At 50.3% G+C, this 13299-nt stretch overlaps 1 long non-coding RNA gene across 1 annotated transcript; it reads right to left on the bottom strand.

Moving 5' to 3' along the window:
- Positions 1 to 8345: 8345 nt before the first annotated feature.
- Positions 8346 to 12949, bottom strand: LOC120103128 (uncharacterized). Its single transcript, XR_015621453.1, has 3 exons — positions 12580 to 12949; positions 12326 to 12453; positions 8346 to 11655 (listed from the first exon to the last, which is right to left on the bottom strand). It is a non-coding gene; the product is annotated as an uncharacterized LOC120103128 (long non-coding RNA).
- Positions 12950 to 13299: the final 350 nt, after the last annotated feature.

The raw sequence follows: 13299 nt of genomic DNA, 5'->3' as shown, positions 1-13299 counted from the left end.
ACACCACACATGCACACACACACCACACATACACACACACCACACATACACACACACCACATACACACACACACCACACACATACACACACCACACACATACACCACACACACACACACCACACACACACACACACACACACCACACCACACATACACACATACCACACACACACACAGACACCACACATACACACACACACACACACACACACACACACACACACACACACACACCCTTGAAAGGCCTCATTACAACAGGAGACCAGGTCTTGCCCTTCTCTGGTCAGCATCAACCCTGTTGGTAGAGGCCTCAGTGGGTTTCCTCTGACACCATCTGGACAAGCTAGCCTCTGCACTCAGGACTTGTGGACACCCGAGGAAGCTGGGGGTCCCTGTTGACTCCTGGAAAGAGTAATTGTAGAAGCACAGACCAGGAATTGCCAGCTGTGACGGCAAGGGCAAGTAACGTGACCAGACCCAGATTAGCCCAGTTGAGCTTGAAGTCACCAATCCAAGCAAGAAGCTTGAGGCAGGGCCATGTCCATCCAAGACAACAAGTACCAGATCACTGAGCCTGGCTCGAGTGACCAAGGACCCAGACCATCCTACAGACATGTATAGAGTTCATGGATCACCTCAACACACATAGACTAATGCACACGTGTGCACATGCTCCCATAAACACCAGTGATGAACTTGGCTCCTTGCCCCCTCCTTCTCCCTGGGTCAGGCTTGGAAGACACGGTTCAGTGACCATTTCAGGTAAAGCCCAGGCCTCTGAAGCCCCCTAGTCTGGGTTGCAGGTTTGTCGAGTGTCCAGGGGGCAGGCTGTGCAGCAGGTTACTGCTTACTTGTGACTGGGCAAAGGGGTGGGAATCTGAAGCCCTTACTGCCCATTCCCACTCTCATTTTAATGAAATGGCACCCCCCAACCCCAAATCTTCCTAAGGTAAGAGTGAAATTGATTTTCCCTTTTAACTCGAAAGCAAGATAAACACATGGCACCCTTAGGGGCGGAGGGGAAGCACTTAAAATAGCTCATCTCTGGGAGCAGGCTGCTGCATGCAGAGTTTGGCATAGACAAGGGCTGAATGTAAATGGTAGAGAGGCAGCTGGGCCCCTCTTGCCCCGGGGGAACAGGTGAGAGTACACCCCCATTCCCCACCTCTGCATCAAGGGACAGAGCATCAGGGTTGACCCTGTTTTCCAAGGCTGGCCTGGGGACTGTTCTTCCAAATCATCTGGACACCTCAGCCACAGCCCTGCACAGTCAGGGGCTTATTGCCCCACCAGGTGCCCTGGCAGCTCTCATATGTCTACCCTTATTGAGCCCATAGGTGTTCCAGCGACCTCCCCTGCTGATGGAGGCACCCCCACCCATCTCCTTAGCAACCTGAGTCTGCCCAGACTCCTCAAGGATCAGAACAATGAGTTCATCTTCTCCCCTATCTTCACCCCTGAACCTTCTGCCATTTCTGAGAAAGCCCTGTCTCCCCACCAAGTGGTACCCAGCATCTGGCTGGCTGGGGTTAAAGAAAACTGCAAGTTTCCAGAAAGGATGATCCACTGCACAGTTCTATGTGAGATCAGAGAGCTGGGTTTGAGTTACAGTCTGCTCATTACTGCCTGGTCGAGTCACCCACTTTGCTGATGTAGTCCCCGAGTTAAAGATAGATAGGGTCTGTAGCCATGAGCGGAGCATCTCAGGATGGCACAGCTATGAGGAAATATGCCCACTTCTCACGGACGACGTCTCCAAATCTGTGCTGAGGGCAGAGGGGGATAGTTAAGGTCACAACAGTGTCCCAGTGAGTTGGTAAGTCAGCTAGTCACTTTGCAAACTCTGCCTGCCCAACCATGGGCCAGAGACAGGGACACAAAGCTAGTCCCTAGATTCCTCCCACACCAAAGAAGTCTAGAGACTGGCAGGGAGGTAGACCCACCAGTAAGGCACCCTCCTTGTGAATGAGTTGTTGCCTGGGACTACTGAAGTGGCCTCCTGTGGTAGATGGAGTCTACCCTGCCTCCTCCCCCTTTGACTTTGAGCTTTGCAAGGCTACTGGCTTTACTTGACGGATATGGGTAGAGGTCCCTGCACATCAGCGCTGAAGGAAGTTTCTAACACCTGCCTGCTTCCACCACCATGCCCTGAGTGTCTACCCACCCCCGGAGAGGAGTGTGGCATGAGTTCTAGAATAAAGACAAATCAAGTAACTAGACACCCATCTGAAGCCGATATAAGAGGTTTGTTCAAGATCAGAGAAACCACAACCAAGGCAGACCCTTGAGTGTGCATCAGTGGGTGCTGGTGTATAAGTCACTGATGTCTGTGGGGCAGCTTGTTGGGCAGACGAAATCTGACTGATACACTGGGCATGGAGGGCCAGAATCAACAGGGAGAACAGGGGAGAGCCCTCAGATAGAAACAGCATCAGGAGAAGGAGAAGAGACTCAGTCCAGGAATGGAGGTCAAACCTATGAGTCTAAGACGTAAGGACAGAGGTGGGCACTGACCTCGAGTCCTCAGATCAGTGACAACAAATATCTGGGATGCCACACCCGAGCACTGCCCATGGCATTACAATTGGTGGGCACTGGAGTTCTAAAAGGGACTCTTGGTTGAGTACAGCAGGGCCATTGTGCCATAGAGAATCACTTCACAAGTCTAGACCAGAAATTGGGAGGGGGGACAGGGGGAAGCCGTGAGTCAGAAAGAGAAGCTGCAAGGTTAGAGGACCACTTGCCTGCAGAGCTTGGGCAGGTGAAGGACCAAGGTCCCATTAAGACCTGAGAGAGAGAGAGAGACAGAGAGAGAGAGAGAGAGAGAGAGAGAGACAGAGACAGAGACAGAGACAGAGACAGAGAGACAGAGAGACAGAGAGACAGACAGAGACACAGAGACACAGAGACACAGAGACACAGAGACAGACAGAGACAGAGACAGAGAGACAGAGACAGACAGAGGCAGAGACAGACAAAGACAGAAAGACAGAGACAGAGACAGACAGAGACAGACAAAGACAGAAAGACAGAGACAGAGACAGACAGAGACAGACAAAGACAGAAAGACAGAGACAGAGACAGACACAGAGACAGAGAGACAGACAGAGACAGACAAAGACAGAAAGACAGCGACAGAGAGACAGAGACAGACACAGAGACAGAGAGACAGAGACAGAGGAAGACAGAGACAGAGAGACAGAGACACACACAGAGAGACAGAGACAGAGGAAGACAGAGACAGAGAGACAGAGACACACAGAGAGAGACAGAGAGAGACAGAAACAAAGAGATAGAGACAGACAGAGACACAGAGAGAGAGACAGAGGCAGAGAGACAGAGACACAGAGACAGACAGAGGAATACAGAGACAGAGACAGAGAGACAGAGACACACACACAGAGAGAGAGAGAGAGAGAGAGAGAGAGAGAGAGAGAGAAAGAGAGACCTGCCATGCCTTGCTGAGCAATTTTCAAAGAAACCAGGAAAGCCAGGGCTATGGCAAGGGCAATGCCTTTCTGTGGTGAGTCAGGAGTTAGGCCTTCCTCCACAGCTGCCTACAAGGATGCTTCCTGGAACCTAAGGTTGTCAGAGGTTACTATGAGCAGGTCGGTCTCTAATGGAATAAGTCCTAACACAGTGTCCCCGGTAGCCAGGGTGGTTGTGGGCCCAGGTCCCCAAGCTGCTGTCTGAGCATCACCAAATGCCCACCACTCGAGAGCCGAGTGGAGCCAACGCCTCTCTGGCATTTCAAACTTTTATTTGTGCACTCGATCGGATATAGCACTGCCGTTTAACACACCGCCCGCCAATCTATATTTATTGACATGGAAAGATGTCCACAACATATTGTCGAGAAGAAAAAAACCATTTTCTACAACAGCATGTGGAGTCTGCTCGTGCTCATTTAAGCCGGCGTGCATATGTGTTTACAACCAGACAGAGGGGCCTGCGGAATCTTCCCCAGAGTGGCAGGAGTGGCTGATTCTGAAGGAGTTGAGGGGTAGGATTTATTATTTTCTTCTTGGTTCATTTCCGTGACTGATTCTTATAATAATGGACAAAAGAAAATTACCAAACATTTTTTTTAAATCCATTATGTTATTTGGGCAATTTTATAATGTAGGACACGGGCTGAGAGAATTGGCTGTGTTCGCTGCCTCCCTCTTCCCTTCCCCCTCCCCCGTATCTGAGTATCCTCTAACTAATGCTTTAGAGTTGCAGCTCTGTGGCCCAAGTTTACTATACCAGGAAGAGGCACCTGGAGGGCCCCACTCACACCCGGTGCTTGGAGAGTGCTGGAGTTGGTGGGAACCTCACCTCAAGCTGCACACAAATGACTAGATGAGGACCACAGCTACCTTGCCACACAGTCTCCTCAGTATAGAATAATGGTTCTGTTAGGCCCCTGTACAACTTGGAGCCCTGGTAACTTCAGTTCACATTTGTCTTAACTCAGACATCTACCTGCCTGTCTCCCTAAGAGTGGCCAGCCATAACTCACGGGCCCTACCGTATCTATTCTATGTCTATGTAGCTGTTGAGCTAAGAACAGGATTTGGCCAGGTGGTGATGGGTCATGCCTTTAATCCCAGCACTCGGGAGTAGAGACAGGCAGATCTCTGAGGTTGAGGCCAACTGGGTCTCCAATATAGTCAGGGTTATACAGTGAAACCCTGTCCTTACTCCCCCAGCCCTACCACCAAAGAATAGTATGTTAGTTTGCTTTTGTGTGTGTGTGTGTGTGTGTGTGTGTGTGTGTGTGTGTGTGTGTGTGTGTGCATGTGTGGTGGTGCTTGTTTTAGAAGTTCTGGTGTTTTCACATACTCCATGGTGCCTGTGTGGTGGTCAGAGGACAACTTTTAAGAATCATTTCTTTCCTTCTGTCAGGTTTGGTGGCAAGTGCCAAGTAAGCTTCTCATGGTTCAAGAACAATTTTAAAAGGAAAATTTAGCTCTCAGTTCCAGAAGTTTCCCCAGTCATCTGGCTCCCTGCTTTGGACCTGGGGTGAGCAGAACATCACAGCGGGAGTGTGGAAGGGGCAGCCGAGACTTCAGGCTGCCCCCCAGAAAGCAGCAACAGGGTGTGTCCTTCCAGGGCTTCCTCCAGCAGGGTCACCTCTGACTCTCCACCATCTCCCAGTAACACTGCCAAATTAGAAACCCATTAGGGGCTTGGTCCATCGTGCAGATGGTGCTGGCTTTAAGCTGGGGACCAAGATTTCAACTCAGGAATGTTTTGGGGGGACACTTCAAAGACAGCTCAAAACAAGTGCATTGTTTTTAAGAGAATGAGATAAAGAGCAAGTGGCAGTGACCACGTGTGGCCCACGGAGTCTAAAATCTTTTGTCAGGTGGCCTTCACAGGAATGGTCAATACTGGATCGGGTACAGGGCACAGCAGCAGCCTGGTGGCACCTTGTCTATTTTGGAAAGTGGCAGCTAGTGAGAGGGGGAAGCAATGCTCTCCGAGGCCCAAAGCTGCTCTGTAGCTCTTGGTTGGCACAAGGGTTGGCAGTGCAGATACTCCTGTCAAGTTCTCCTGGGAAGGGAGGCAGGGGTGTGGTTAAGACTTCTGGGGTCGCCCTCTTCCAGAAGTTGGGCAGAAGGGAAGAGCTTGCCCCCAGGATGCTGTTACCCTCACTTTCAGAGGAGCACACCGGCCTCTAGGACAGAGTCAGCATTTGTGAGCACAGAGCAGAGAGCACAGGCCTGAGGGCCCCAGGTCCTAGCTTCGCCTGCCGATTTGCTCCTGAGCTGGCTGTGGCAGAAGGGTCTCTTAGACCATCAGTGACTTGACTCAAGTAGGGAACCATAACTGGTACCAGCTTCTTGTTCAGCCAATGAGGGCCCTGGGCCTCGTGCACAGTGACATAGGGAAGACCACACCAGAAGGGTCAGGCACCATCTTGCATGAGTTTGCAGGAGTGACCCAGTCTGCAAACGGCAGGTTCAGGCTACCAACTCTTTCTAGTTCTAAAGTCCCCATCCCCTTCCTTCTCTATGATGTTGCCTCATGCAGCATGTGGTGGCTCTCTCCTGGCTCTCTCTCTCTGGGGCACCCTCTTCCCCACTTAGAGATGCATCAGCAAGGGAGCTGCATGTCCAGCTTCTACCAGCTCTGCCCCAGAGACTCTGAGCCAGTCAAGTGTGGCAGGATCCAGTCTGCCGAGACAGACTAATGAAGCAATCTAAAAACAATTGTTTGGAACACACAGACATCTGGGTAATAATAGACTACAAGACAACTGACCAGTGAATTTTCTCAGGGCCACTAACAGAGCAAACTCTACCTCGGCACATGCAGAGAGAGCATGCGACTCACTGGGGCTGAAAGCGTCTCTGTGAGAGATTGAGACAGACTCACCGCACAGGCTCAGGGTTGGTCTGTGTGCCTCTGTAGTGCGTTCTCTCTCTCTCTCTCTCTCTCTCTCTCTCTCTCTCTCTCTCTCTCTCTGTGTGTGTGTGTGTGTGTGTGTGTGTGTGTGTGTGAAACGCAGACACATGCTTAACAGCACTTTCGTTTCTCATCGACATGCATGGTACATGTATGAAAGGACACCCATGCAGTTGCCCACTCAGACATATCCACAGAGACACATACGTGCAGATTGTGGCAAAACGTGGTTCCAGTTCTCTACCGCACACTTTCTCATTGAGGGAGTAGAATTGATTTCCCTGCCCTTGACTTTTTCAGCTGTATGTTTTGCTTTAACCAATACATTAGGGTCAGTATGACAGAGTGACCATTCCAAGGCCAGGTCTTAAGAGGCTTCTTTTTTTTTTTTTTTTTTTTTTGAGCTGAGGACTGAACCCAGGGCCTTGCAATTGCTAGGCAAGTGCTCTACCTCTGAGCTAAATCCCCAACCCCCTTAAGAAGCTTCTTAACCACAGAAGGAGTGTGCCTGTGCAGGCCACTGGTCTCGGCAGGCAGACGAGCCATGAATGGAAGAGAGCTGCTCCCACAGGCCAGCCAGTACAGAAGTATGTGGGCTGAGAAGAGGGGTCATCTTCTAAACCAGTTGGCACCCAGATCCATGTGCCCAGAGACACAACAGCCCCGTGGTTGTGCATACATGAACACCTGCATCAGGGGACATTGCTTTGCACACCCACATTCTCCGGACAGTGGCGGCGCCCACAGCTGGGTGAGGGCTGCCAGTGACACAAACCTGTCTCATTCTCACCTTAACTCCCATAGCCTCTCTTACACCATTGCAGAGGCTAAAAGCGAGAAGCATTTCCCCCAAAGGGATGTATAGCTTCAGAGTACAGAGATTTTCCCCAAAGCCTCCTTTGAGCGTATCTCCCAAGGACCCAGAGTTCATTCCCATCACAGCTTCCTCAGGAGGGAGGAACCGGCTGTCACCTGTGACTTACAGCAAGAACAAAGGGAACTGCAGAAGTGACGTGGGTGGGGCGGGGGGGGTGTTCTACTTGTGGGGGCATCTACAGGGCACATGCAAGGTCCTGTTATACTACACCCTGGGCAGTTCCCCCCCAACCCCCAGCCCGAGGTGAGCAGGTATCCAAGTTCCCAGTGAGACTGGTCTCAAGAAACCACACCATGTGAGCTGCCCCTGAGCTGGCCTGGGGTGTTCATATGACAAAGCCTTGTCTGTTTCCCCTTGAGGTCGGATGACTCAAGTTCTGGGCAGATGCCACAGCTTCTTGAACATTAGCAACTGAGTGTGAAATGGGTCCTCTAACATTAAAGGGATGTGAAGGGGTAGGAGAAGAAAACTCAGACTCCTAAACTGAACTGCCTGGATTTTTATCCTATGACCACCATTCATGGCAGATATAGGTCTCAATCTCTCTATCTACAGACTAGAGATGAATGCCACCCCTTCTTGGTAGGGCTTGGGGAGGATGGAGTGGTATGCCCAGCATCAAAGGACATCCCTTAGAGCTTGGCAGGCCTTATTGCTTGGCTGGCAGGCGGGCCAGCAATAAATGGCAATCACCACTCTGACCACTCCAATTAGTTCCTGAGGGCTGGAGCCTGACCTTGGCTTTGCTCGGTGTTGTACATATGCAGCGCCAGAGTCGGGCACAGTGTGCGTTCCATAAAAGTGTTGAATGAACAAACTAATGAGTGAGGCTACAGTCCCAGAAGGAGAGTAAGAATGAAAAGCCTCCAGGGTTGGTAGTGATGTGGTTCAGGGTTGAATTATAAGAGAACAGCTTCTAATAGTCACAGGTCACGACGGTGTGTGGCAACTTTATTTATGGCCCCCTCACAGCTGTGACTTCTGCAATGGTCCAAACACATCTCCCTCTGATAGCGACTGACTCTGTTATGGGGTCGTTTTTGTTCTTGAAGGGACGAATTCAGTCAAAAGACAGTTCGAGCAAAGGTTTATTTAGCAAACCAAAGCGAAGCCAACACTGCAAAGAGAGGAGTGGATTGACTCAGGCTAGAGGAACTTAGTGGGCTATACACTGTGGGTTACGGATACGCTTTGAGAGTATTTGTGAGTTGATTGACACATATATATGACAAGGTCACTCTTTCCCCTCCCAAACCATGGTAGATGGGACCACCCTTTTAGGGAGTTCTTCATAAAATCCTCTAGAAAAGCTCACAGAGCAGGGGACAGGTATCTAAAACCACAGTGCATATCATATTGCATGGTAGTGACACCAGACCTTTGGACAGGGCAGACCCTTTGTTAGTGCACACATGCGGAAAGATGCCTTGGTGAGTTCATTCCTGATCTGGTGGGAACAGCCTCACCACAACTTCAAGATGTTCATCCACAAAGGAGCCACTGGGCCAGCAACAGATACAGCTACCAAGATGGGGCCATGGTTTCCCTCGGTTACCTTATATCTAATTCTTAGCCTGCATGGTACAAAATCCTCATCACTTCCCATTTCAGACTCAGGGAGACGGAGGTTAGCAGTGGACAAGCTTCTCCTTGAAGTCTGACTCCTGGTCACTCTCTACCCTTTCTAGAACTGTGTGAACACATTTGAGACCATCTACTCTTCTTCTTTATTTGATGATGAAGTTAAGGAGAGTGGCCACCTCAAGACCACATCGGGGAAGGGGCAAGACTGAGGCATACTGAACTCAAACCCAAGGCATGTGAACTCTCTGCAGCTGGCATATGGTATAAGGTACATTGTAATTTACCCAGCGCTACTTCAGCTCACTGAGAAGACTTCTCTGATGTGGGGTTGGCCCTCCATCCATTTAAGACCTACCCGTTTTTGTCTCAAACTGTCTTCCAACCATCCCATTCCCCATTGGGTAGTGGACTGGCTTCCATAACTCTACAGCAAGGAGGGAAGAGATCTCAAATAGCCCAAGAATGAAAAATAGTGTGTCCTTGAGAACAGATAAAAGTCAAAACCTGTCCATCAGAGGTTACTATCATCTTCTCTGTGATAATAAAAATTGCCTGTGGTATAGAGGAAACCTGAGCTTCATCCATAAAGTCAGCTCATCAGTGGAGAGAACCCTTATGATCAAGATCTCCAGGGGACTGCCTCTCCTTCCCCAGTGGATCTCTGCTAGATATTTGGATCCCTCCGTTTGATGGCATTCCCTTACTGTTGCTATCTGTTCTTTCCCTAGGAAGCCTCAGCTGTGCTACCCATTGCTCTGCCTTCCACTCTAAGGAACTTCACTGACTCCTGACTGACTCAGTCGGGGTTTCTCTGCCAGTTCCTGCTGGATGCCTTCTGCACCAGATTTGATGATGGTTTTACTATCTGCTTCTATCACTCCTATTCATTCTTTGACGTTGGCTTACTCTATACTCAATAAAGCCACTCATTCAAAGCAGATAGTATGGCCACCATGGATCATTCTCGGGGCGCTCCAGAACAGTCTGAAGACTGGCACTGACAGCTGAAGACAACCAGTGCCTAAGCCTCAGGCATGGCAAGAAACCATCCGTGTGTGCACGTAACTTGAAATACCTGGGTGGAGAAGGAAACTTGTATCCCTCCAATCAGCAAGCATGCACTAAGCGCCCACTGCTTGCCAGTCTCTTACATAAACATCTGGGCTTATAAAGATGAGGTCACAACCCTATTCTGGTCAGTAGATACTACCCCCCAGTCCTGGCAGAGCAGAAAACCAAGAGCTCAAAGCCTGAAGCATGGTGGTCTACATCCCTCCAAGACCTGTCCCCAGTGACCTACCTCTCCCAGCTATGTCACCTACTAAAAGGGTTCCACAGTGTTGCCCCAAAAGACTGTCAGAAGTAGGCTAAGTGTTCAGACACGTGACCCTGCAGGGGACATTTTGGAACTAAAGCAGAGCGGGAAGTGAAGGTTTATTCTGCTCATGGATTCAGGGGTTCTGTCCACTGTGACAAGGAGGGTGAGAGAACAGTTCATACCATGGTGAACTGAAAGACAGTGGAGCAGTAACCAGAAGGGTCCGGGGCAAGAAGCAGCCCATAAAGATGTCCCCAGTGAGCAACTTCCTCCAGTTAGGCCCGTCTGTTACAGTTGCAGTGCCTCCCAACACAGATTTTCTACTCCATTAGTGGCTTAAGTCTTCCTTAGGTTAGAAACTTCATGACTGATGGAAAGATCTTCAAAAACAGGTCCTAAACTGTGCTTCAGGAATCCTCTGAGCATTTCTCCACCTGGTCAACCTGGCAATCAAACTATACAGGCTGAGAACTGGCATGTGGGACAGAAGGAATAAGTGACTCTCAAGCTCTGGGCTTCCCCAATCTCCAAAAGTCAGGAGATCATTATAAATCTACAAAAGAGAGAGGGGTTGGGGAGTGGGGAGGCAGATGGAGTGGAGAATCCGGAAGATGGGTGCAGCCAACCTCTGCTGCCCCTGAGGCTGGAAGACTGAATGATAGCTTTGGCATGCATGTAGGTTGAGGGAAACTGAGAAGGGAGAACATGGAAGCCTGGTAGCCAGGTTTGAGAAGGACATGGGAGAGAGAGGCCATGACAGTTTGGATAGTGGCTGCCATCTTTAATCCGCTCCTGTCAGAGTTTTGCTGTCAAGGGAAGTAGAGAAATCAAGGGGACCTGGGCAAGAGAGGGCCAGAGATGGGCATTTTAAAGATGGGCTATGTAATTAACTGTGTTTGTGGTGGAATGAACCACCCAGTCATGGCAGAGAGGGAGATAGAAGGACATTTACACTGTGGGCAGAGGTGAGAGGTCAGGGTGTGGGGTGGGGCTAAGGAAGCCCACCTCTGAGAGCTTTCATATTTCGGGGAAATAAAGACCAAGGTCATCAACTGACCTGAAAGCCACCAAAGACAGCTGTGGGCCATTCATCCTTGGGTCCAGGCAGAGTTGCCGACTGTAACTTGCTGCACCTTTCTTACTTAATGGGGACAATGAGTGTCCATCTCCACAGCATGGGGAGTGTTCCCGAAGCAGCTCACACTGCACTTTCCCAGAAGGACTTTTCCAGAATCAAATTCTGAAAGTCCAGGTTGGCCTGTCCCAACTAGAGCAGGCAGGAGGCAGCAGGTGCAGGATCCAGCAGGAGTCTCCTGCAGGGATCTTTCTGGAGGCGATGCCTGCAGCCAGCCCTGCTCACAGCCAGTGACAAATCCTGTAGCCAGGGCCACTTTGTTGTTCTGCTAAACTATATGATTACATGTGTCAGTCCCCTCAGAGCAGGAAAGCCCGTCTTCCGGTGCCTCCAGGTGCCTGTGCTGTGAGAAAGAAGAAACAGCTGCTAGCTCAAGCCCTTGCTCCCTCCCAGACCCTGGCTTCCAAGCATGGCTTCCTACAACCAGTGGCAGTGAGATGGGACAACACGGAGACACATTCCAACTTCAGCAACTGCAGTCGGTGTTTAGGAAGCTGGCTCTGCCAGTGGCTTTCCCCCACCCTCATACATGGAATCCTAAAAACAGCCACAAGCCAGCTTTGATATTGCCTGCATTTTACAATGACAGCTGGCCCTGTGGCTCAGAGAAGTGATGTAAGGGGTTCAAAGTCACCCAGCTGGGAAGGGGTGGAGCTAGAACTGGAAGTCAGTACAATCTGTTGATGAAACCTACATCTTAAACCTTGGCAGACCCTTCTTCCCATGAGGACAATAGAACCTCAGAGGACCCAGGGAAGATGTCCTTAGTTTTCCCCCTGGGAGAGTCTTTCAGAAGAATCGGCAGCAGTCCCCTTCTCTACCCTTTTCCTCTAGTCAGTATGGCCAAGCTCATACTGTCTGGGTTTGAGTCTTATCTTAGCTGTTTATTGCCAGCATGAGCTTGGACCCAGCATACAAACCTCCCTCTGTCCATCTCTATAAAATGGTCCTGACACATCACCTCTCTCCCAAGGGGATGCAAAAGCCCCTGTCATGCTCAGGTGTACCCTTACCCTCTCCTCACTCTCCAACCAGGCCAAGGGCAAAGTCAGCCATCTCCTCCTTGGTCCCGGACCCAAGACTATAACAGATGCAGCCTCCCAGGTGGATCACGATTCTTCGTTCACCTCTGTCTCCAGATCTGTGTAACACAAATATCAAGAAGAGAACGCGTTTCACCTTGAAGAAAGGCTTGCCAGGAGCTGGGAGTGAGGTGCAAAGCCCTCGCACCCCGCCCCCACCCCAGCTTGGTAGCAGCGGCAGGCACCTGTTCTCTTTGGAGGAAGCTAGGAGCTCTGCTGATGCAGTTGGAGTAAATGCAAATTGGGAGTGGGTGGAGACTGGCTGCCAGGAGCAGGGAATGTGAGGGGTGAGACGTCAGTGCTGCTGGGAGAGGATGTGGTGCCAGTCCAGAAGCCGAGCCTGAGGTCAGGGCTAGAGAAAACAGATGAGAAGTCCCTGAAGACAGAGGCAGCAAGGAGCCAGCCTAAAATCCCAACACGTAAGAGGTGGAGGTCAAAGGATCAGGAATTCAAGGCCATCCTTAGCTATAAAGAGAACTGAATCCAGCAAGTCCCTGTTTCAAAGGGAAAAGAAAGTTCTGTAGCAGGAAGAACCAGAGAGAATATGGAAGCCTGACAAGTTAGAATCTGGGTGGAGGCTGGATGGCCAGAGGTGGCCACCAGGTCCTGCAAAGACCAAAGGACACAATGTTCTTGGAGACAAGTTCAGTTGGCAGGCCAAGACTCTAATGCTACCTAGACATGGGAGAGAAGTAGGTCATTTGGCTCTGTACCCAGAAAGCCATTTGCCAAGGATTATTGTAAACTTTGTGTCAGGGAGGTCAGGGCTCTAGGAGGCCTGGCTATTAAAAAAGAAGCCTATATTTCTATATTGCTATTGTATGGCAGGCCTGAGCCCTCACATAGATGATCCTGACTGATGACCATGGTTACATAGGACTTTGAGATGTCCCAGCAGGTCTACC

This window comes from Rattus norvegicus, chromosome 5 (genome assembly GCF_021556685.1).
Source record: "Rattus norvegicus strain SHRSP/BbbUtx chromosome 5, alternate assembly SHRSP_T2T, whole genome shotgun sequence".
Lineage (NCBI taxonomy): Eukaryota > Metazoa > Chordata > Mammalia > Rodentia > Muridae > Rattus > Rattus norvegicus.
The sequence above is the reverse complement of the archived record's forward strand: the minus strand, read 5'-3'. Positions and strand labels throughout refer to the sequence as shown.